Genomic DNA, 25400 nt, shown 5'->3' on the forward strand with positions numbered 1-25400 from the left:
CCCAAACCCCATGTTACCCAAACCCCATGTTACCCAAACCCCATGTAACCCAAAACCCCATGTTACCCAAACACCATGTTACCCAAAACCCCATGTTACCCAAACCCCATATTACCCAAACCCCATGTTACCCAAACCCCATGTTACCCAGAACCCCATATTTCCAAAACCCCATGTTACCCAGAACCCCATGTTACCCAAACCCCATGTTACCCAAAACCCATGTTACCCAAAACCCCATGTTACCCAAAACCCCATGTTACCCAAACCCCATGTTACCCAGAACCCCATGTTTCTCTGGTGGTAAAAACCAAACTAAATGAATAATGGTGGTTGCAGTCACTCCTTTTAGATTTCTTCCAAGGTTCTAGAAAGAGAAACTAATTCTGAACTTGTTATTAAAATTAGAACCACTTCAGGTTTGTCACCACATTTTAAACATCAGTCCACTGTTGACCATCGATTTAAAACACAAAACTGACCTAAGATCAGCATGTAGGGTCAGATTCATTCTACTCCTACTCCGTCCCCTGGGCTGATCTCTCCTCTCCCGGTCCAGCTTCAGCTCTGGAGCTCAGAGAGACCGTCTCCATGGCATTGACATAAAGATCCATGCTGCTCACCCTGTTCACTCTCTTCTGCCTCCTGTTGGGCTAGGGAGACACAGCACCAACAGTCAGACATTTACTCTCTAGTATCTCCATTCTCTCTCCCCTCACCCTCTAGTTTAAATGACTTGTAACATCTGAGTAAATGTCTTTACCTTGTAGTACAGGTAGGAGGTGGTGATGGCTGTCAGTAGGATCAGCAGCACTACAACGTGTCTGATGATGAAGGCTGGCAGAGGAGAGGCTGCAAACAGAAACACCTTTGATGAGGGGACTGATCATCATCACATAGATCTGTGGGAAATCTGTCAATGACAAAGTTATAAGTCTGGTTCACACTTACCTGTGATGGTGAGGGAGAGGAGCTCACTCTCAGAGGAGAGGTTATGAGAGAAAACATAATTGTCATAAACACAGGTGTAGTTCCCTTGGTGGGAGTCATCTGCAGCAGGGAAGAGGAAGGCAGCAGAGTGATTGACAGCTGGCTGGGTCTGGGTTCTGTTGGAGCCGGTGAACGTGAGGAGGAAGGAGCCTCCTGGGTACTGTGGCTGAGTGGAGCAGGTGATGGTGAAGTTGTAGCCCCTGAACATCTCGGACCCCTGGTGGCCCCTGGAGACCCCTCCCATTGAGTCAGTCAGGAAGATATCAGGCTGGACCAGGAGATCTGTAACAATAAAAGAGAACAAGAAAAACCTCTTCAACTAGTTTCCTATAGATATGACAATAACATCAGCATGTAACAGTGCCAGCCACCCTCCCTCACAGGGCAACATGAGTAGTGGGCCTACAGTCACTGAGACAACATATGTTGATATCAGGCTTAAGCAGGACATCTGGAACAAGAGGAGAGAAAAAGAAAACGTAGCTCCTCAACTACTTTCCTCATTTAGATGTGACAATAACATGACATGTGACAGTGGTAGTGAGTAGAGACGTTCACTGAGATAACACTCACATACAAAAGCATTCTGGGATATTTAAGTTGTATTTGATTCCTACTTGACTGAGTGATCTATTTAGTAAAGCAGACTGACAAGCTAAACAGTCATCATGAGAGGTGCAGAGGAAGTTGTATGAATGAAGGAAATCAGTTGAATATAATTATAATATGTTGTTATTACCTGAGCAGATCACTGTGAGTCCAGGAAGGAGATCATCTGATCTTCCACACTCCCTCAGTGAAGACTCAGACCCAGAACAGGAAACTCTAATCCCTCTAGTGGTGTTTCCAGGTGGTACTGAAACAGCGGAGCTACAACCCATCTGTCTACACACTACTGCAGCTACATTCTCCTTGTTCCAGCCAGCTCCCACAGTCCTCCACTCTCCCTGGTCGTACCACTCCACTCCACCAGCACAGCGACTGCCTCCTCCCACCAGCCTCACATCATCAGGCTCTGAGAAAAGAAAAGAGAGAGACAGTAATCTTACTATTTTCTCACTAAAACACACCTATATTGTCTCTCATATTCTTCACTCCAGGTGAGAAACAATGTTGACTGAGTGACAAACTGTTTCTTACCTGAGCAGGTGAGTCCAACAGCATTACCAGGTAGGCAGGTGTTGTTCTCTCTGTCTGAGGTGTCACAGTCCAGGAGAAGGGACTCATTGCCTTTACACTGGAACTCTTTATCCCAGGTCTGACCCTCACCTTCTCCATAGAGCCCCCCCTGTAGAGCTGCAGGAGCCCCACAGCCAACATCCCTACAGACTACCTCTGCATCCTGCCGGTCAAAGTCAGCTTCACACACTGAGGCCCAGGACTGATTGGACTTCACCTCCACTCTCCCAGAGCAGAGACCAGCTCCATCCACAAGCCGCACAGACTCTGGAGAAAAAGAGTTGGTTGAACATTCAATCAGTTTTGTTGATGACACTGTCAAGGACTAAACACAAATATGTTGGATAAAAGATTGTAGTTTGCTATGTTTGATACTGTAAGAGGTAGAAATGGGTTCTTAGTCACTCAGGATCGGGTTGGGAATAATGCAGGCAGGAGACAGGAATAAGTTCACTTCACTTTATAGAAAATAAACAGCTGGACATCCATCAGGCAGCTTCACTTCAGTACCATCTGAACTACAATGATCTGCCCATGAACATCTCCCATAAACCAATATGACAAACACAAATATAATGTTTAAATACATCTGACATCTCTCCCTCTATTTAAATGAAATAAAACACATAAAACATGATACATGGTAATATTGTATAATGTATAAATACATCTCTCAATATGACCAGTCTCTTACCTGAACAGGTCACATGATGATAATATTCACCATAACAGACACCAGGTTCTCCTATGATGTCACACTGTCTAATAGAAGACTCATGTCCACTACAACTCCACATCATGACTCCTCTTCTTCCATCTTCAAACAGAGGTCCTCTAGATTCAGCTACAGGATTTCCACAGTCCAGCTCTCTACACAAAACCTTAACCTCTATCCTCATTCTCCACCAACTAGAACATAGACCTGACCACTCTCCTTCATAGAAGACTTCCACTGTCCCAGAACAGGAAGTGGTCCCATTCACCAGTCTGACTGAGAGTTCAGCTGTAAACAGCAGAGAGGAAAACAAAGTGGTGAGGACAGATGATGACAGTGATTCTGTTATTCTAACAGCAGTGATGCTTTGTGGTTGACAAGTATTAGTAGTTCCATAAAACACTACTTGTTATTGGGTTTTAGAATGGTTTGTATGGACACATGAATTTCTCCATGTGGGATAATAAAGTTGACTAATATTGAACTGCTATAATCACTGTAGATTTATACTCTACCTACCTGGTGGACTGATGCTTTGAGCCTGGAAATCTGAGGAGAAAGAGAGAGACAGAGGAGAAAGAGAAAGAGAGATAGAGAGAAACAAAGGAGAAAGGGAGGAATCAGAGGAAGAGAGAGACAAAGGTTAAATGAACATCAACATGACCTTTCATGATGTGATGGGGAAGACAGGCTTATCGTTGGTATGGTGCAACAACACCCATGTGTACATACACTATATGTACAAAAGTATGTGGACACCCCTTCAAATTAGTGGACTCTATTTCAGCCACACCCCTTCCTGACAGATGTATAAAATCAAGCACTCAGCCATGCAATCTCCATAGACAAACATTGTCAGTAGAATTGAGTTAATGAACTCCCCCTCTCTTCTCCTCTTCTCCTCTCCTCCCCTCTCCTCCCCTCTCCTCCCACCTCTACTCTTCTCCCCCTCTCTTCTCCTCTTCTCCCTTCTCCTCTCCTCTTCGCCCCTCTCCTCTACTCTTCTCCTCTTCTCCCCTCTCCTCCCACCTCTACTCTTCTCCCCCTCTCTCCTCCTCTTCAACCCCTCTCTTCTCCTCTTCTCCCCTCTCCTCTTCTCCTCTTCTCCCATCTCCTCCCACCTCTACTCTTCTCCCCCTCTCTTCTCCTCTCTCCTCTCCTCTTCGCCCCTCTCCTCTACTCTTCTCCTCTTCTCCCCTCTCCTCCCACCTCTACTCTTCTCCCCCTCTCTCCTCCTCTTCAACCCCTCTCTTCTCCTCTTCCCCTCTCCTCTACTCTTCTACCCCTCTCTTCTCCTCTCCTTTCCTCCCCTCTCCTCCCACCTCTACTCTTCTCCCCCTCTCTCCTCCGCTTCAACCCCTCTCTTCTCCTCTTCAACCCCTCTCTTCTCTCTTCTCGCCCCCTCTCCTCTCCCCTCTCTTCTCCTCTTCTCCCCCTCTGTTCTCCTTTTCTCCCCTCCCCTCCCCTCTCCTTATCCCCCCCTCTCTTCTCCTCCCCCCCTCCTCTACTCTTCTCCCCCCTCCTCTCCTCTTCTCCCCCCTCTCTTCTCCAACTCTCCTCTTCTTCACCTCCCCTCTCCTCTTCTCCCCCTCTCTCTTCATCTTCTCCCCCCTCTCCCTTTCTCCCCTTCTCGCCCTCTCTTCCCCTCTTCTCCCCCTCTCTTCTACTCTTCTCCCCTCTCTCTCCATCTTCTCTCCCTCTCTTCTCCTCTCTTCCCCCCTCTTCTCTCCACCTCTCTTCTCCTCTCCTCCTCTCATCTCCCCTCTCTTCTCCTCCTCTCTTCTCCTTTTCTCCCCCTCTCCTCTTCTCTTCTCCCCCTCTCCTCTCCTCTTCTCTTATCCACCTCTCTTCTCCTCTTCCCCCCTCTCCTCTTCTTCCCCTCCCCTCCCACCTCTGATCTTCTACCCCTCTCCTCCTCTCCCCTCTCTTCTCCTCCTCTCCCCTCTCTTCTCCTCTTCTCCCCCTCTCTTCTCTTTCTCCCCTCTCTTCTCCTCCTCTCTTCTCCTCTTCTCCCCTCTCTTCTCCTCTTCTCACCCTCTCTTCTCTTTTTCTCCCCTCTCCTCTTCTCCCCTCCCCTCTCTCCTCCCCAATCGCCTTATCTCCCCCTCTCTTCTCCTCCCCCTCTCCTCTCCTCTTCTCCCACCTCTCTTCTCCTCCCCCTCTCCTCTTCTCACCTTCTCCTCTCTCCTCCCCTCTCTTCTCCCCTCTCTTCTCCTCTTCTCCCCTTCTCCCCTCCCCTCTCCTCTCGTCTTCTCCCCTCTCTTCTCCTCTTCTGACCCTCTCTTCTCCTATTCTCCCCCTCTCCTCTTCTCCCCCTCTCTTCTCCTCCCCTTCTCCTCTCCTCTCCTCTCCTCTTCTCCCTCTCTGTTCTCCTCTTCTCACAATCTCTCTTCTCCTCTTCTCCCTCTCTCTTCTCTCTTCTCCCCTCTCTTCTCCTCTTCTCCAATCTCTCTTCTCCCCCTTTCTTCTCCTGTTCTCCCCCTTCTCCCTTTCTCCTCTCCTCCCCTCCCTCCCTCCCCTCCTCTCCTTCCCCTCCCTCCCCTCCTCTCTCTCCTCTTCTTCCCCTCACCTCCCCTGTCCTCCCCCTTCTCCTCATCTCTTCTCCTATTCTGCCTATCATCAACTCTTCTGCCCCTATCTCCCCCCTCTTACCCCCCTCTGCCTTTCTCCCCCTCTCTTCTCATCATCTCCCCCTTCTCCTCTTCTGACCCTTTATTCTTCTCTTCTCCCCCTTTCCTCTCCTCTCTTCTCCTCTTCTCCCCCTCTCCTCTCCTCTTCTCTTCTCCACCTCTCTTCTCCTCTTCTTCCCCTCCCCTCCCACCTCTGTTCTTCTCCCCCTCTCCTCTCCTCCTCTCCTCTCCCCTCTCTTCTCCTCCTCTCCCCTCTCTCCCCCCCCCCACTCTTCTCCTTTTCTCCCCTCTCTTCTCCTCTTCTCCCCCTCTCCTCTCCTCTTCTCTTCTCCACCTCTCTTCTCCTCTTCTTCCCCTCCCCTCCCACCTCTGTTCTTCTCCCCCTCTCCTCTCCTCCTCTCCTCTCCCCTCTCTTCTCCTCCTCTCCCCTCTCTTCTCCTCTCCCCCCCACTCTTCTCCCTTTCTCCCCTCTCTTCTCCTCTTCTCCCCCTCTCCTCTCCTCTTCTCTTCTCCACCTCTCTTCTCCTCTTCTTCCCCTCCCCTCCCACCTCTGTTCTTCTCCCCCTCTCCTCTCCTCCTCTCCTCTCCCCTCTCTTCTCCTCCTCTCCCCTCTCTTCTCCTCTTTCCCCCTCTCCTCTTCTTCCCCTCCCCTCCCACCTCTGATCTTCTCCCCCTCTCTTCTCCTCCCTCCCCTCTCCTCTTCTTCCCCTCCCCTCCAACCTCTGATCTTCTCCCCCTCTCCTCTCCCCTCTCTTCTCCTCCTCTCCCCTCTCTTCTCCTCTCCCCCCCACTCTTCTCCTTTTCTCCCCTCTCTTCTCCTCTTCTCCCCCTCTCCTCTTCTCTTCTCCCCCTCTCCTCTCCCCTCTCTTCTCCTCCTCTCCCCTCTCTTCTCCTCTCCCCCCCACTCTTCTCCTTTTCTCCCCTCTCTTCTCCTCTTCTCCCCCTCTCCTCTTCTCTTCTCCTCCTCTCCTCTCCCCTCTCTTCTCCTCCTCTCCCCTCTCTTCTCCTCTCCCCCCCACTCTTCTCCTTTTCTCCCCTCTCTTCTCCTCTTCTCCCCCTCTCCTCTCCTCTTCTCTTCTCCCCCTCTCCTCTCCTCCTCTCCTCTCCCCTCTCTTCTCCTCCTCTACCCTCTCTTCTCCTCTTCTCCCCCTCTCTTCTCCTTTTCTCCCCTCTCTTCTCCCCCTCTCTTCTCCTCTTCTCCCCTCTCTTATCCTCTTCTCCCCCTCTTCTCCTCTTCTCCCCCTTTCCTCTTCTCCCCTCCCCACTCGCCTTATCTCCATCTCTCCTCTCCTCTTCTCCCACCTCTCTTCTCCTCCCCCTCTCCTCTTCTCACCTTCTCCTCTCTCCTCCTCTCCTCTCCTCCCCTCTCTTCTCCTCTTCTCCCCTTCTCTTCTCCACCTCTCTTCACCTCCTCTCCCCCTTATCCTCTTATCCTCTTCTCTTCTCCCTCTCTCGTCTTCTCCCCTCCCGTCTCTTCTCGTCTTCTCACCTCCCCTCTCCTCTCGTCTTCTCCCCTCCCCACTTCTCCAGCCTCTTCTCCCTCCCTCTATTCTCATCTTCACCCCCCTTTTCTCCCCCTCTTCTCCCCCTCCCCTATTCTCCCCCTCTCCTCTCCTTTTCTCCCAGTCTCTCTTCTCCTCTTCTCCCCCTCTCTTCTCCCCCTTCTCCCCCCTCTACTCTTCTTCCCCTGCCCTCTTCTCTCCCTTTCCTCTTCTCCCCTCCCTCCTCTCCTCTTCTCCCCCATGTCCTATTCTCCCCCTCTCTTCTTCCCCTTTCCCCCCCTCTACTCTTCCCCCCCTCTACTCTTCTCTCCCCTTCTCCTCTCCTCTCCTCTTCTCCCTCTCTGTTCTCCTCTTCTCCCAATCTCTCTTCTCCCCCTCTTTTCTCCTCTTCTCCCCCTTCTCCCTTTCTCCTCTCCTCCCCCTCTCCTCTTCTTCCCCTCCCCTCCCTCCCCTCCTCTCTCTCCTCTTCTCCCCCTCTCTTGTCCTCTTCTCCCCCTCTCTTCTCCTATTCTGCCTATCATCTACTCTTCTGCCCCTATCTTCCCCCTCATCTCCCCCTCTCCTCTTCTCCCAATCTCTCTTCTCCCCCTCTCTTCTCCTCTTCTCCCCCTCTCTTCTCCTATTCTGCCTATCATCTACTCTTCTGCCCCTATCTTCCCCCTCATCTCCCCCTCTCCTCTTCTCCCCCTTTCCTCGTCACCCCCCCTCTCCTCTTCTCCTCTTGGAGCCTGACCTGTACGTCAAGGCTGAGAAATGTCTGTTCTTCCAACAGTCCGTCTCCTTCTTAGGGTACCGCATTTCCACTTCAGGGGTGGAGATGGAGAGTGACCGCATTTCCACTTCAGGGGTGGAGATGGAGAGTGACCGCATTTCCACTTCAGGGGTGGAGATGGAGAGTGACTGCATTTACACTTCAGGGGTGGAGATGGAGAGTGACTGCATTTCCACTTCAGGGGTGGAGATGGAGAGTGACTGCATTTCCACTTCAGGGGTGGAGATGGAGAGTGACTGCATTTCCACTTCAGGGGTGGAGATGGAGAGTGACCGCATTTCCACTTCAGGGGTGGAGATGGAGAGTGACCACATTTCCACTTCAGGGGTGGAGATGGAGAGTGACTGCATTTCAGCTGTGCGTAATTGGCCGACTCCCACCACGGTAAAGGAGGTGCAGCGGTTTCTAGGGTTTGCCAACTACTACCGGAGGTTTATCCAGGGCTTTGGTCAGGTAGCGACTCCCATTACCTCACTGCTGAAGGGCGGACCGGTTCGACTGCAGTGGACGGCTGAGGCGGACAGGGCTTTTGGTCACCAGAGGGCTCTGTTTACCTGCTGGCTCATCCGGATCTGGGATAGGAGCCGTGCTCCCTCAGCGCTCGGTTACGCCACTAAAGCTCCGCCCCTGTGCTTTCTTTTCGAAGAAGCTCAGCCCGGCGGAGCGAAACTATGATGTGGGGGACCGGGAGCTGTTGGCTGTTGTCAAGGCTCTGAAGGTGTGGAGACATTGGCTTGAGAGGGCTAAACACCCTTTTCTCATCTGGACTGAACACCGCAATCTGGAGTACATCCGGGCAGCGAGGAGACTGAACCCTCGCCAGGCAAGGTGGGGACTGAACCCTCGCCAGGCAAGGTGGAGACTGAACCCTCGCCAGGCAAGGTGGAGACTGAACCCTCGCCAGGCAAGGTGGAGACTGAATCCTCGCCAGGCAAGGTGGAGACTGAACCCTCGCCAGGCAAGGTGGAGGGTGAACCCTCGCCAGGCAAGGTGGAGGTTCCCAGAACGCTAAGGCAGACACACTGTCCTACAGACCAGGTTCCCAGAACGCAGACGCACTGTCCTACAGACCAGGTTCCCAGAACGCTAAGGCAGAAGCACTGTCCAACAGACCAGGTTCCCAGAACGCTAAAGCAGACACACTGTCCTACAGACCAGGTTCCCAGAACGCTAAGGCAGATGCACTGTCCTACAGACCAGGTCCCCAGAACGCTAAGGCAGACGCACTGTCCTACAGACCAGGTTCCCAGAACGCTAAGGCAGACGCACTGTCCTACAGACCAGGTTCCCAGAACGCTAAGGCAGACGCACTGTCCTACACACCAGGTTCCCAGAACGCTAAGGCAGACGCACTGTCCTACAGACCAGGTTCCCAGAACGCTAAGGCAGACGCACTGTCCTACAGACCAGGTTCCCAGAACGCTAAGGCAGATGCACTGTCCTACAGACCAGGTTCCCAGAACGCTAAGGCAGACGCACTGTCCTACAGACCAGGTTCCCAGAACGCTAAGGCAGACTCACTGTCCTACAGACCAGGTTCCCAGAACGCTAAGGCAGACGCACTGTCCTACAGACCAGGTTCCCAGAACGCTAAGGCAGATGCACTGTCCTACAGACCAGGTTCCCAGAACGCTAAGGCAGACGCACTGTCCTACAGACCAGGTTCCCAGAACGCTAAGGCAGATGCACTGTCCTACAGACCAGGTTCCCAGAACGCTAAGGCAGACGCACTGTCCTACAGACCAGGTTCCTAGAACGCTAAGGCAGACGCACTGTCCTACAGACCAGGTTCCCAGAACGCTAAGGCAGACGCACTGTCCTACAGACCAGGTTCCCAGAACGCTAAGGCAGATGCACTGTCGTACAGACCAGGTTCCCAGAATGCTAAGGCAGACGCACTGTCCCGGATGTATGACACAGAGGAGCGGTCCATAGATCACACTCCCGATCTTCCGGCCTCTTGCTTGGTGGCACCGGTAGTGTGGGAGCTGGACGCAGACATCGAGCGGCGTTACGTACAGAGCCCACTCCCCTCCACCTGCCCAGAGGGACGTTACAGCCCTTAGCCGTTCCACAACGACCATGGTCTCACCTGTCGGTGGACTTCCTCAAGGATCTTCCTCCCTCACGGTCCTGGTCGTTGTGGATCAGTTCTCTTTGTCCTGCGGTCTCCTTCCTTTGCCCGGTCTCCCTACGGCCCTACAGACTGAGGATGCCCTGTTTACACATGTCTTATAGGCACTTTGGGGTGCCAGAGGTCATAGTGTCTGATCGAGGTCCCCAGTTCATGTCAAGGTTCTGTAGGGCGTTCATGGAACGTCTGGGGGTCTCGGTCAGCCTTACCTCTGGTTTTCACCTCCGCCATCGGGTTTTCACCGGTCTGGCTCTCGACCCGAAACCTGCCCCTCCGCCTGCCCTGCCGGAAGCTGGGCCCGCGGATTGTGGGGCCATTCAAAGTCCTGAGGAGACTGAACGAGGTTTGCTACAGGTTACAGCTTCCCCTCGATTACCGTATTAACCCCTCGTTCCATGTGTCTCTCCTCAGGCCGGTGGTGGCTGGTCCACTCCAGGAGTCTGAGGTGCAGGTGGTTCCTCCACCCCCTCTGGACATCAAGGGGGGCCCAGTGTATGCTTTTCGAGCCATACTGGACCCGAGGCGTCGGGCGAAAGTCCTTCAGTACCTTGTGGAGTGGGAGGGGTACGGTCTGGAGGAGAGATGCTGGGTGCCGGTGGAGGACGTTTTGGACCCTTCGTTGCTGCGGGGGTTCCACCGTCTCCATCCGGATCGCCCTGCGCGTCAAGGGGGGGTACTGTTACAACTTCCACAGAAGTCGGTCCCGCTCCTTGTTCGGGCAGCGATGTCACCGGCCTTCTAGCCTTCGCCACCGGCCTTCTAGCCTTCGCCACCGGCCTTCTAGCCATCGCCACCGGCCTTCTAGCCATCGCCACCGGCCTTCTAGCCATGGCCACCGGCCTTCTAGCCATCGCCACCGGCCTTCTAGCCATCGCCACCGGCCTTCTAGCCATCGCCACCGGCCTTCTAGCCATCGCCGATCCACTTTTCATTTTCCATTTGTTTTGTCTTTGTTTTACACGCCTGGTTCCAATTCCAAATGACATGTTCATTATTTAACCCTCTGTTTTCCCCATAGTTTTTGTGCGGGATTGTTTTATGTATGTTTGGTCTGTTACTGTGGGCTCTGTATTTACGACACGTTATTGGAATATTTGAGTAAAGTTACATGTGTTACTCATCTCTACTGTCCTGACTCCTCTGCACCAGCTACCCAGAACATTACAGTAGGACTGTGAACAAAGTAGCTGAATCGTCAAAGACTGAGGTCACCCAAAGACAAGTAATCCAGAACTTTCTCTGGGAAAGAATTACAAATCTACCACTTTCATATAAACACCTCGATACACAGCAGAACACCTACACTGAATACATCCAACAAACATCCTGATTTGTTTTAATGAACACTTTTTATGACACTAAAATAACCTTCAACTACAGTATATATGAAGGGATTATTGTCATTGTTACATTATATAGGCTACAGGAAGTTATATTCTTCCATTTTAAATAACAGGTTCTCCCACCATCTATAATCATCAGGTCTGCTTGCAGATGAACAGAATGTCTTGGAAAGCCAAACCTTTAGACCTCATAGTTCTGTCCAATACATTGTTTCCTTACAAGTTGGGATTTAAATTGATGGACACACCATGATGTCTATGTGAAAATGGTATTATATATATATATATATATATATATATATATATATATATATATATATATAATATGAAAATAATTTAGAAAACTTCACTAAAATCCTGTTCAAATGTATATAGAGGTATTTTTATCATGCTACAGTATATAAATGATATTCTTCCATTTTAAACAGCCTAACAGACTCTCCCACCATCTCTACTGATCTGGTCTGCTTGATGATGAACAAAATGTAGACCACAGCCTGATTATTATATGACTACCACATCTCTGTACCCCTCACACACAATCCATGTTTGGCAGATGCTCTTTTCATTGACAATTGAACCCTTCACCTACAATTTCTGCAGCCGTGTGGAAATCTGTAACGTCCAATCAGTTTGGCCTGTAAACGATGGAAAGATGAGACTCAGGAACACGATGATGTTCTCCGTTTTGCTCTACGACCCCATATGCATCGTCTGAGGTCAGACTCATCTGCCAACTTCTGTCTGTAGTGTCAGAACCGTTTGGACGACACACTAACATGACCCCACTATGGAAAGGTGAGTCTCTCAGGAACACATACAGGTTGTTGTGATCTAGGACACACTAACATGACCCCACTATGGAAAGGTGAGTCTCTCAGGAACACATACAGGTTGTTGTGATCTAGGACACACTAACATGACCCCACTATGGAAAGGTGAGTCTCTCAGGAACACATACAGGTTGTTGTGATCTAGGACACACTAACATGACCCCACTATGGAAAGGTGAGTCTCTCAGGAAGACATACAGGTTGTTGTGATCTAGGACACACTAACATGACCCCACTATGGAAAGGTGAGTCTCTCAGGAACACATACAGGTTGTTGTGATCTAGGACACACTAACATGACCCCACTATGGAAAGGTGAGTCTCTCAGGAACACATACAGGTTGTTGTGATCTAGGACACACTAACATGACCCCACTATGGAAAGGTGAGTCTCTCAGGAACACATACAGGTTGTTGTGATCTAGGACACACTAACATGACCCCACTATGGAAAGGTGAGTCTCTCAGGAACACAGACAGGTTGTTGTGATCTAGGACACACTAACATGATCCCACTATGGAAAGGTGAGTCTCTCAGGAACACAGACAGGTTGTTGTGATCTAGGACACACTAACATGATCCCACTATGGAAAGGTGAGTCTCTCAGGAACACAGACAGGTTGTTGTGATCTAGGACACACTAACATGATCCCACTATGGAAAGGTGAGTCTCTCAGGAACACAGACAGGTTGTTGTGATCTAGGACACACTAACATGATCCCACTATGGAAAGGTGAGTCTCTCAGGAACACAGACAGGTTGTTGTGATCTAGGACACACTAACATGATCCCACTATGGAAAGGTGAGTCTCTCAGGAACACAGACAGGTTGTTGTGATCTAGGACACACTAACATGATCCCACTATGGAAAGGTGAGTCTCTCAGGAACACAGACAGGTTGTTGTGATCTAGGACACACTAACATGACCCCACTATGAAAAGGTGAGTCTCTCAGGAACACAGACAGGTTGTTGTGATCTAGGACACACTAACATGACCCCACTATGGAAAGGTGAGTCTCTCAGGAAGACATACAGGTTGTTGTGATCTAGGACACACTAACATGACCCCACTATGGAAAGGTGAGTCTCTCAGGAAGACATACAGGTTGTTGTGATCTAGGACACACTAACATGACCCCACTATGGAAAGGTGAGTCTCTCAGGAAGACATACAGGTTGTTGTGATCTAGGACACACTAACATGACCCCACTATGGAAAGGTGAGTCTCTCAGGAACACAGACAGGTTGTTGTGATCTAGGACACACTAACAGGACCCCACTATGGAAAGGTGAGTCTCTCAGGAACACATACAGGTTGTTGTGATCTAGGACACACTAACATGACCCCACTATGGAAAGGTGAGTCTCTCAGGAACACATACAGGTTGTTGTGATCTAGGACACACTAACATGACCCCACTATGGAAAGGTGAGTCTCTCAGGAAGACATACAGGTTGTTGTGATCTAGGACACACTAACATGACCCCACTATGGAAAGGTGAGTCTCTCAGGAACACAGACAGGTTGTTGTGATCTAGGACACACTAACATGACCCCACTATGGAAAGGTGAGTCTCTCAGGAACACATACAGGTTGTTGTGATCTAGGACACACTAACATGACCCCACTATGGAAAGGTGAGTCTCTCAGGAACACAGACAGGTTGTTGTGATCTAGGACACACTAACATGACCCCACTATGGAAAGGTGAGTCTCTCAGGAACAGAGACAGGTTGTTGTGATCTAGGACACACTAACATGACCCCACTATGGAAAGGTGAGTCTCTCAGGAACACAGACAGGTTGTTTTGATCTAGGACACACTAACATGACCCCACTATGGAAAGGTGAGTCTCTCAGGAACACATACAGGTTGTTGTGATCTAGGACACACTAACATGACCCCACTATGGAAAGGTGAGTCTCTCAGGAAGACATACAGGTTGTTGTGATCTAGGACACACCAACATGACCCCACTATGGAAAGGTGAGTCTCTCAGGAACACATACAGGTTGTTGTGATCTAGGACACACTAACATGATCCCACTATGGAAAGGTGAGTCTCTCAGGAACACAGACAGGTTGTTTTGATCTAGGACACACTAACATTACCCCACTATGGAAAGGTGAGTCTCTCAGGAACACAGACAGGTTGTTGTGATCTAGGACACACTAACATGATCCCACTATGGAAAGGTGAGTCTCTCAGGAACACAGACAGGTTGTTGTGATCTAGGACACACTAACATGATCCCACTATGGAAAGGTGAGTCTCTCAGGAACACAGACAGGTTGTTGTGATCTAGGACACACTAACATGACCCCACTATGGAAAGGTGAGTCTCTCAGGAACACAGACAGGTTGTTGTGATCTAGGACACACTAACATGACCCCACTATGAAAAGGTGAGTCTCTCAGGAACACAGACAGGTTGTTGTGATCTAGGACACACTAACATGACCCCACTATGGAAAGGTGAGTCTCTCAGGAAGACATACAGGTTGTTGTGATCTAGGACACACTAACATGACCCCACTATGGAAAGGTGAGTCTCTCAGGAAGACATACAGGTTGTTGTGATCTAGGACACACTAACATGACCCCACTATGGAAAGGTGAGTCTCTCAGGAAGACATACAGGTTGTTGTGATCTAGGACACACTAACATGACCCCACTATGGAAAGGTGAGTCTCTCAGGAACACATACAGGTTGTTGTGATCTAGGACACACTAACATGACCCCACTATGGAAAGGTGAGTCTCTCAGGAACACATACAGGTTGTTGTGATCTAGGACACACTAACATGACCCCACTATGGAAAGGTGAGTCTCTCAGGAACACATACAGGTTGTTGTGATCTAGGACACAGTAACATGACCCCACTATGGAAAGGTGAGTCTCTCAGGAACACAGACAGGTTGTTGTGATCTAGGACACACTAACATGATCCCACTATGGAAAGGTGAGTCTCTCAGGAACACAGACAGGTTGTTGTGATCTAGGACACACTAACATGATCCCACTATGGAAAGGTGAGTCTCTCAGGAACACAGACAGGTTGTTGTGATCTAGGACACACTAACATGACCCCACTATGGAAAGGTGAGTCTCTCAGGAACACAGACAGGTTGTTGTGATCTAGGACACACTAACATGACCCCACTATGAAAAGGTGAGTCTCTCAGGAACACAGACAGGTTGTTGTGATCTAGGACACACTAACATGACCCCACTATGGAAAGGTGAGTCTCTCAGGAAGACATACAGGTTGTTGTGATCTAGGACACACTAACATGACCCCACTATGGAAAGGTGAGTCTCTCAGGAAGACATACAGGTTGTTGTGATCTAGGACACACTAACATGACCCCACTATGGAAAGGTGAGTCTCTCAGGAAGACATACAGGTTGTTGTGATCTAGGACACACTAACATGACCCCACTATGGAAAGGTGAGTCTCTCAGGAACACATACAGGTTGTTGTGATCTAGGACACACTAACATGACCCCACTATGGAAAGGTGAGTCTCTCAGGAACACATACAGGTTGTTGTGATCTAGGACACACTAACATGACCCCACTATGGAAAGGTGAGTCTCTCAGGAACACATACAGGTTGTTGTGATCTAGGACACACTAACATGACCCCACTATGGAAAGGTGAGTCTCTCAGGAACACAGACAGGTTGTTGTGATCTAGGACACACTAACATGATCCCACTATGGAAAGGTGAGTCTCTCAGGAACACAGACAGGTTGTTGTGATCTAGGACACACTAACATGATCCCACTATGGAAAGGTGAGTCTCTCAGGAACACAGACAGGTTGTTGTGATCTAGGACACACTAACATGATCCCACTATGGAAAGGTGAGTCTCTCAGGAACACAGACAGGTTGTTGTGATCTAGGACACACTAACATGACCCCACTATGGAAAGGTGAGTCTCTCAGGAACACAGACAGGTTGTTGTGATCTAGGACACACTAACATGACCCCACTATGGAAAGGTGAGTCTCTCAGGAACACAGACAGGTTGTTGTGATCTGGACGTCCACAAGCTTTACAAGACTCATCTGAGGGTCTCCTGGTACCAGTTTAACACATTTATGGAAGTAGATATGGAGAGAGTTTAGTTCTTAACAATAATTGGTTACATTCAAGTACAAAATTATAGTTTCCTGATCTGTCTTATATCTCTCAGATAAAAAACATGATTAAAAAAATAACAACTAAAATCCAAGGTTTAAAAATGTCACAGTAGGATGAAAGACAGAGGACACTAAAGTCTCTTCATATCTGGGCTTAACAATAAGATATACGGGCCATTTCTGCTTGGCTGTCAATCAACTGAAAGAGGAAGGAAGAGGGACTTTTTGAGCTATCAAAAGACAAATTCAAATTGACATAACAATTAGAACCTCACACAAAGTATCCAAATCTACACTTGAACCAATTGCCCTTTGTGGGAGTGAAGTGTTAGGTCCACTAACCAATCAAGATTTTTTAAATGGGGCCAACATCCAATTGACATTCTGCAAAAACATTCTCATAGAAAAAGGCCCAAATAATGCATGTAGGGCAGAATAGGGCCAATATCCATCACTAATTAATATCCATCACTAATTAATATCCATCACTAATTAATATCCATCACTAATTAAAATCCATCACTAATTAATATCAATCACTAATTAATACCAATCACTAATTAATATCCAGAAACAAGACTTCAATGTCTATAACCACATAAAAACAAGAGACCAGCACTGAAATACCAAGAGATGAACATAGAGAAAAGTCCCTTCATCCAGCTGGTCCTGAAGCTTAGTTCACAAACCACTACTAACCCAACAAAGCCTCAGGACAGAACTCAGACAGTCTGGCCCAAACAAATTATAACCAAACATATATAAAATGATATTACCTATTGGGAAAACATTACAAATTCTCAATTTGAACTTAAATGCTATTTGGCCCTAAACAGACAGTACATGATAGCATACATAGAGACAATGTACAGACTTATTGAGCTTAGCCTTGCTATTGAGAGAAGTTGCCATAGGCAGAGAGAAGACGGGCTATGTGCCCACTGCCCACAAAATGAGTTGGATACTGAGCGGTACTTCCTAACCTCCTGCCAAATGTAAAACGATATAAGAGACACATGTTTCCCTCAGATTACAAAGACCCCAAAATAATTGGAAAACAAATATAATATTGACAAGCTCCTTTATCTGTTAGGTGAAATACCACAGTGTTCAATCATGTCAGCAGAATGTGTGACCTGTTATGATGAGAACAGGGTAACCAGTGGAGAACAAACACCATAGTAAATAAAACCTAGGACTAGATTTATCACTTTAGTTAATACCCCTTGACATTTGTACTTCTACTTTCTGTACACACATCTCACACTCTCCTACACACACCAGCTGACTGAGAGGGCCCTAGTGGAGCTCTCCTATAGACACCAGCTGACTGAGAGGACCTTAGTGGAGCCGGTTGACTGAGAGGGCCCACATAGAGCAGGCTGGCTAAGAGGGCCCTAGTGGAGCCGGCTCGTTGAAAGGGCCCTAGTGGAGCCAGGTGGCTGAGAGGGCCCTAGTGGAGCCAGGTGGCTGAGAGGGCTCTAGTGGAGCCAGGTGGCTGAGAGGGCCCTAGTGGAGCCAGGTGGCTGAGAGGGCTCTAGTGGAGCCAGGTGGCTGAGAGGGCCCTAGTGGAGCCAGGTGGCTGAGAGGGTTCTAGTGGAGCCAGGTGGCTGAGAGGGTCCTAGTGGAGCCAGGTGGCTGAGAGGGTCCTAGTGGAGCCAGGTGGCTGAGAGGGCACTAGTGGAGCCAGGTGGCTGAGAGGGCCCTAGTGGAGACAGCTGGCTGAGAGGGCCCTAGTGGAGACAGCTGGCTGAGAGGGCCCTAGTGGAGCCAGGTGGCTGAGAGGGCCCTAGTGGAGCCTGGTGGCTGAGAGGGCCCTAGTGGAGCCTGGTGGCTGAGAGGGCCCTAGTGGAGCCTGGTGGCTGAGAGGGCCCTAGTGGAGACAGCTGGCTGAGAGGGTCTATGGTGGCAAAATTATGTTTATGTTTATCTATAATGTGTATCTAGTGTATCTATGTATTTAATTATAGTCTGTTATGTTTAACTAGTGTATCTCTGTATTTAACTAAAGTCACATGATGTTCTGATGAGATTTGCTCCCTCTGCTAGAACACTTCCCATTTGTCTACATGACTGACTCATGGTTCTGGACTCACAGCCAAATGCTGTTTCTCCATATCCTGTTATTGAGCAGTAGACTGAACTAAACTGTGAGAGACGAGCAGGACAAATGGTTGTGGTTCTCTTGAGAAACAGTGTTGAGACATTGAGCACTGAGAAATGGTGTGACATTTCTCAACAAGACCTCACCACAACAGTCACAATGTGGAAAGGTGGACCTCTCTCTGCAAAGGAGTTTATATATAATTTAATACATTTGCTTTCTTATGTTTCTGTTTTCTCAATTGTTCAGCTCCATAGGCCAGGGGTCAAGCTGAGCTGAGCCAATAGTGGAAGAGGTTACTGGTTATGATGACATCACTACTGGTTATGATGACATCACTACTGGTTATGATGACATCACTACTGGTTATGATGACATAACTGGTGAGAAGCCTGTAGTGAAAAGATATTCAGTTGACTTCATGTTAGTCTGTCAGCCCTCCCTCTCCTCCCCTTATCTCTCACCCTCCCCACCCCCTCCTCTCTCTCTTTTGACATCTCCCTCCTTCTCCTCCCCTTATCTCTCACCCTCCCCACCCCCTCCTCTCTCTCTTTTGACATCTCCCTCCCTCTCCTCCCCTTATCTCTCACCCTCCCCACCCCCTCCTCTCTCTCTTTTGACATCTCCCTCCCTCTCCTCCCCTTATCTCTCACACTCCCCACCCCCTCCTCTCTCTCTGCTCCTCTCAATTAAATTCAATTGAAGGGCTTTTTTGGCATGGGAAACATATTAACATTGCCAAAGCAAGTAAACTAGTTAATATACAAAAGTGAACTAAACAATGAAAATGAACAGTAAACATCACACTGACAGAAGTTCCCAAAGAATAAAGACAGGTCAAATGTCATATTATGTATATATATACAGCGTTGTAACGATGTACAAATGGTTAAAGTCCACAAGGGAAAATAAATAAACATAAATATGGGTTGTATTTACAATGGTGTTTGTTCTTCACTGGTTGACCTTTTCTTGTTGCAACAGGTCACACATCTTGCTGCTGTGATGACACACTGTGGAATAGCAAGGCTATGCTCACTGAGTCTGTACATAGTCAAAGCTTTCCTTCAGTTTGGGTCAGTCACAGTGGTCAGGTATTCTGCCACTGTGTACTCTCTGTTCAGGGTCAGTCACAGTGGTCAGGTATTCTGCCACTGTGTACTCTCTGTTCAGGGTCAGTCACAGTGGTCAGGTATTCTGCCACTGTGTTCTCTCTGTTTAGGGTCAGTCACAGTGGTCAGGTATTCTGCCACTGTGTACTCTCTGTTTAGGGTCAGTCACAGTGGTCAGGTATTCTGCCACTGTGTACTCTCTGTTCAGGGTCAGTCACAGTGGTCAGGTATTCTGCCACTGTGTACTCTCTGTTTAGGGTCAGTCACAGTGGTCAGGTATTCTGCCACTGTGTACTCTCTGTTCAGGGTCAGTCACAGTGGTCAGGTATTCTGCCGCTGTGTACTCTCTGTTCAGGGTCAGTCACAGTGGTCAGGTATTCTGCCACTGTGTACTCTCTGTTCAGGGTCAGTCACAGTGGTCAGGTATTCTGCCACTGTGTACTCTCTGTTCAGGGTCAGTCACAGTGGTCAGGTATTCTGCCACTGTGTACTCTCTGTTCAGGGTCAGTCACAGTGGTCAGGTATTCTGCCACTGTGTTCTCTCTGTTTAGGGTCAGTCACAGTGGTCAGGTATTCTGCCACTGTGTACTCTCTGTTCAGGGTCAGTCACAGTGGTCAGGTATTCTGCCACTATGTACTCTCTGTTCAGGGTCAGTCACAGTGGTCAGGTATTCTACCACTGTGTACTCTCTGTTCAGGGTCAGTCACAGTGGTCAGGTATTCTGCCACTATGTACTCTCTGTTCAGGGTCAGTCACAGTGGTCAGGTATTCTGCCACTGTGTTCTCTCTGTTCAGGGTCAGTCACAGTGGTCAGGTATTCTGCCACTGTGTACTCTCTGTTCAGGGTCAGTCACAGTGGTCAGGTATTCTGCCACTGTGTACTCTCTGTTCAGGGTCAGTCACAGTGGTCAGGTATTCTGCCACTGTGTACTCTCTGTTCAGGGTCAGTCACAGTGGACAGGTATTCTGCCACTGTGTACTCTCTGTTCAGGGTCAGTCACAGTGGTCAGGTATTCTGCCACTGTGTACTCTCTGTTCAGGGTCAGTCACAGTGGACAGGTATTCTGCCACTGTGTTCTCTCTGTTTAGGGTCAGTCACAGTGGTCAGGTATTCTGCCACTGTGTACTCTCTGTTTAGGGTCAGTCACAGTGGTCAGGTATTCTGCCACTGTGTTCTCTCTGTTTAGGGCCAAATAGCTTTCTAGTTTGCTCTGTTTTTTTTTGTTGTTAATTCTTTCCAATGTGTCAAGTAATTTTATTTGTGTTTTCTCATGATTTGGTTGCGTCTAATTGTGTTGCTGTCCAGTTCTCTCTCTCTTCCTGACATATAGAATCAGGCCTGTTGATCTTGACTCAGGTCACAGACATCTAGGTTCCCCCTGATCTAACATAACCCCAATATAATATATAATATATACTCTCATTAATTTACATAGAGACAGATACAATAAATCATTGACACACTGAATATACAACAGTCAGATGCATGACATCATCACCAATGTTCCCTCTAACTTTCTCCGTCACTGAGCAGATTTCAGGTCTTCCAGTGTGTGTTTACTGTGAACACTGAGGCTGTACCCCCTTTAACTTACAGTTCTAACAGTGTGTGTTTACTGTGAACACTGAGGCTGTACCCCCTTTAACTTACAGTTCTAACAGTGTGTGTTTACTGTGAACACTGAGGCTGTACCCCCTTTAACTTACGGTTAACAGTGGACAAGTGGGCTACTGTGGCTATTTGATCATAATGTAGATCTACCACAGTAAAGGGACACGTTGACGGTGTGAACAGGAGAAACTCTAGAACAGTGATGGTGTTAACAGGAGAAACTCTAGAACAGAGATGGTGTTAACAGGGGAAACTCTAGAACAGTGATGGTGTTAACAGGAGAAACTCTAGAACAGTGATGGTGTTAACAGGAGAAACTCTAGAACACTGATGGTGTGAACAGGAGAAACTCTAGAACAGAGATGGTGTTAACAGGAGAAACTCTAGAACAGAGATGGTGTTAACAGGGGAAACTCTAGAACAGTGATGGTGTTAACAGGGGAAACTCTAGAACAGAGATGGTGTTAACAGGAGAAACTCTAGAACAGAGATGGTGTTAACAGGGGAAACTCTAGAACACTGATGGTGTTAACAGGGGAAACTCTAGAACACTGATGGTGTTAACAGGAGAAACTCTAGAACAGAGATGGTGTTAACAGGGGAAACTCTAGAACAGTGATGGTGTTAACAGGGGAAACTCTAGAACAGAGATGGTGTTAACAGGAGAAACTCTAGAACAGTGATGGTATGGTGTGAACAGGAGAAACTCTAGAACAGAGATGGTGTTAACAGGAGAAACTCTAGAACAGAGATGGTGTTAACAGGATAAACTCTAGAACAGAGATGGTGTTAACAGGGGAAACTCTAGAACAGTGATGGTGTTAACAGGAGAAACTCTAGAAAAGAGATGGTGTTAACAGGAGAAACTCTAGAACAGAGATGGTGTTAACAGGGGAAACTCTAGAACAGAGATGGTGTTAACAGGAGAAACTCTAGAACAGAGATGGTGTTAACAGGGGAAACTCTAGAACAGAGATGGTGTTAACAGGAGAAACTCTAGAACAGTGATGGTGTTAACAGGGGAAACTCTAGAACAGAGATGGTGTTAACAGGGGAAACTCTAGAACAGTGATGGTGTTAACAGGAGAAACTCTAGAACAGAGATGGTGTTAACAGGGGAAACTCTAGAACAGTGATGGTGTTAACAGGGGAAACTCTAGAACAGAGATGGTGTTAACAGGGGAAACTCTAGAACAGTGATGGTGTTAACAGGGGAAACTCTAGAACAGTGATGGTGTTAACAGGAGAAACTCTAGAACAGTGATGGTGTTAACAGGGGAAACTCTAGAACAGTGATGGTGTTAACAGGAGAAACTCTAGAACAGAGATGGTGTGAACAGGGAAAACTCTAGAACAGTGATGTGTTAACAGGGGAAACTCTGGAATAGTGATGGTCTTAACAGGGTAAACTCTAGAACGGTGATGTGTTAACAGGGAAAACTCTAGAACGGTGATGTGTTAACAGGGGAAACTCTAGAACAGTGATGGTGTTAACAGGAGAAACTCTAGAACAGTGATGGTGTGAACAGGAGAAACTCTAGAACAGTGATGGTGTGAACAGGGAAAACTCTAGAACAGTGATAGTGTTAACAGGGAAAACTAGAACGGAGATCTAAAGCGAAGTTTTTTTTTGGATGATTGACAATTAATAACTGTGGCTGTAAATGCTACAAAATCCACCTTCTCCACAATAAGTGTTTCCAGATCACTTGATTGACGTACAACATTTACAACTGGTTGTGGTTCATCCACCTCCATCTCTTCTTCAGAACTGTGGCCTCTTTTCCCTTCAACTCTCTTCATCACCTCCACATAGGAGACTTACTGTACAGCCCTGATCCTTGACTCCTCAACCTCTTTCACCCTAACAGGGAATTCTGGGAATTCAGGAACATGATCCCAGCTGCATTCTCCATAGAGATCAAACAGCTACATTCTCCATAGAGGTCAATAATACATAATGTCCAACGGTACGCCAGAGATATCAACATCATACCACTCCAGGTTACTATGACTAGACCATATCAACACCATACCACTCCTGGTTACTATGACTACAAAATATCAACACCATACCACTCCTGGTTACTATGACTGCACCATATCAACACCATACCAACCGGTTGGTGACCAGCTGCTCTAGAAAATTGAACGAAGTTCAATCTCGTGCTTCTCGCTATTGGCTGATTTATCTGCAGCTTAGGGAGAACATTGTGTCACACCCTGATCTGTTTCACCACTCTGCCTGTCCTGACTCTGAGCCCACCTGCCTGACCACTCTGCCTGTCCTGACTCTGAGCCCACCTGCCTGACCGCTCTGCCTGTCCTGACTCTGAGCCCACCTGCCTGACCATTCTGCCTGTCCTGACTCTGAGCCCACCTGCCTGACCACTCTGCCTGTCCTGACTCTGAGCCCACCTGCCTGACCACTCTGCCTGTCCTGACTCTGAGCCCACCTGCCTGACCGCTCTGCCTGTCCTGACTCTGAGCCCACCTGCCTGACCACTCTGCCTGACCACTCTGCCTGTCCTGACTCTGAGCCCACCTGCCTGACCACTCTGCCTGTCCTGACTCTGAGCCCGCCTGCCTGACCACTCTGCCTGTCCTGACTCTGAGCCCGCCTGCCTGACCACTCTGCCTGTCCTGACTCTGAGCCCACCTGCCTGACCCTGAGCCCACCTGCCTGACCACTCTGCCTGTCCTGACTCTGAGCCCACCTGCCTGACCACTCTGCCTGTCCTGACTCTGAGCCCACCTGCCTGACCCTGAGCCCACCTGCCTGACCACTCTGCCTGTCCTGACTCTGAGCCCGCCTGCCTGACCACTCTGCCTGTCCTGACTCTGAGCCCGCCTGCCTGACCACTCTGCCTGTCCTGACTCTGAGCCCACCTGCCTGACCCTGAGCCCACCTGCCTGACCACTCTGCCTGTCCTGACTCTGAGCCCACCTGCCTGACCACTCTGCCTGTCCTGACCCTGAACCCACCTGCCTGACCCTGAGCCCACCTGCCTGACCCTGTCCTGACTCTGAGCCCGCCTGCCTGACCACTCTGCCTGTCCTGACTCTGAGCCCACCTGCCTGACCGCTCTGCCTGTCCTGACTCTGAGCCCACCTGCCTGACCACTCTGCCTGTCCGGACTCTGAGCCCACCTGCCTGACCACTCTGCCTTTCCTGACTCTGAGCCCACCTGCCTGACCACTCTGCCTGTCCTGACTCTGAGCCCACCTGCCTGACCACTCTGCCTGTCCTGACTCTGAGCCCACCTGCCTGACCACTCTGCCTGTCCTGACTCTGAGCCCACCTGCCTGACCACTCTGCCTGTCCTGACTGAGCCCACCTGCCTGACCACTCTGCCTGTCCTGACTCTGAGCCCACCTGCCTGACCACTCTGCCTGTCCTGACTCTGAGCCCACCTGCCTGACCCTGAGCCTGCTTGCTGATCTGTACCTCTGCCCTCCTCTGGATTACAGATCTCTGCCTACCCTTAGGATGCCTGCCGTCCTGTACCTTTGCCCCCTTACTCTGGACTATCGACCCCTCCCTGCCTTGACCTGTCTTTGCCTGAAACCTGTTGTCTGCATTTGGGTCTTACCTTGGTTCTTATAAGACTGACCATCACACCTTAACTGATATTAGTGCCTGTCCGCAGATGGACAGTTAGACTACAGTAAAGTACATTTACAGGTGATCACATCATTGTCCTGCTTTGAGACACATTTTTACTGTCTGCTTCCAGTTGTATGTTATTTTACTAGCCACACAAATTGTAATATATCTTACAATTTCGAATCTTACCTGTGCTCCGGAACAGGATCATCAATATTACTGCAGGTATCATATCTTTCACTAACTGGGGCTCCACTGAGTGAAACAAGTCTACTGTCATGAAGAGAGGACTGAAGAGTGAGAAATACTGCTAGGCTATATGATTTCTATCTCATTACTTCCTTACTTCAATTATGTGGCAAACTGTTAAGCAAATCAGAAGGAAACACTGACATCAGAACAACTCCAAAGGAAACTGCTGACAGAGCAGCAGTTACACATAGTGTCCTATAGTATCTTACCTAATTGTCAGTGACTGACTTGGGAAAGTCGTCTCTAACTTTCTGTGTTGTAGAAGCTAGAGGTCTGTAACCCAAGTCAACTCAACAGGTGTGGTGGTAAATGAGACATGCTATACTGTTTTTTTACTTAGAGAATTGTCTGTTGTTAAATGCTAGTTTTATTCCACTGATACAAACTTGTCTTGTGTGACTTAGTGTTAAGTCTGGGCGGACAGCAAAGAGCTGTTTGGGTGTGACCA

The 25400-nt window shown here is 48.7% G+C and overlaps 1 long non-coding RNA gene across 1 annotated transcript; it reads right to left on the bottom strand.

Moving 5' to 3' along the window:
• Positions 1-951: 951 nt before the first annotated feature.
• On the bottom strand, positions 952-25080 carry LOC118936766 (uncharacterized). The gene is made up of 3 exons (XR_016488750.1): positions 24890-25080; positions 3404-3433; positions 952-3172 (listed from the first exon to the last, which is right to left on the bottom strand). It is a non-coding gene; the product is annotated as an uncharacterized LOC118936766 (long non-coding RNA).
• Between the last annotated feature and the right edge of the window lie 320 nt (positions 25081-25400).

The sequence above is a fragment of the Oncorhynchus mykiss genome, chromosome 19 (assembly GCF_057628025.1).
Source record: "Oncorhynchus mykiss isolate SJ-2025 chromosome 19, ASM5762802v1, whole genome shotgun sequence".
NCBI classification, from domain to species: domain Eukaryota; kingdom Metazoa; phylum Chordata; class Actinopteri; order Salmoniformes; family Salmonidae; genus Oncorhynchus; species Oncorhynchus mykiss.